Here is a 605-nt window from a genome sequence, read left to right as displayed (position 1 = left end):
GTGCGCCGGGCATCTGGTGCGTGGGAACAGCTGGGCTCGTCCTGTTCGCGTCGCGAATTTGACTGGTGGAGTTTCGTTTTGTTTGTTTTTGGTTTTGGTTTTGGTTTTTGTTTTTTTTTTTTAATTCCCTGATGCGTGCTTTTTATCTCGGGTGTAGATAAAACTAAGTGTTAGTTGTAGTGATGTAGCTCCTGCTAGCAAAGAGGGGCCTGGATATCTTTTTTTTTTCCCCTGTAATACCTTGTGAACTACAGTAGTTAGGAAAACAGCAATTAAGGTGTCTGAATTGTGGCTGTTAGCTACTTGTTGCTAGTATTGTTTTCATTGCAGATGCAGTGTTGTATAATTTAGTCTCTGAATTTCTGAATACAGTTTAAGAGGAAGACTGAGCCCTGCCTGTGATGTTCATCAAAGACAGATTTCCCTTCGGGCTTGCTGGTTGCTTATAGTAGTTCTGAACTCCAGTACTTCTGAGACATAGACATGTGGAAAACTTTTGAGCTGACATAAAAGGAGGCAGAACAGTTTCCATCTGTAATGCATCTGATAAAGACTGTTGGCATATACATTATTTTAGTTATATAACAAATGTTACAGTATGAATC

This window comes from Corapipo altera, unplaced genomic scaffold, assembly GCF_003945725.1.
Source record: "Corapipo altera isolate COAL_440 unplaced genomic scaffold, ASM394572v1 2, whole genome shotgun sequence".
NCBI classification, from domain to species: Eukaryota; Metazoa; Chordata; class Aves; order Passeriformes; family Pipridae; genus Corapipo; species Corapipo altera.
This window is presented reverse-complemented; position numbering follows the sequence as displayed.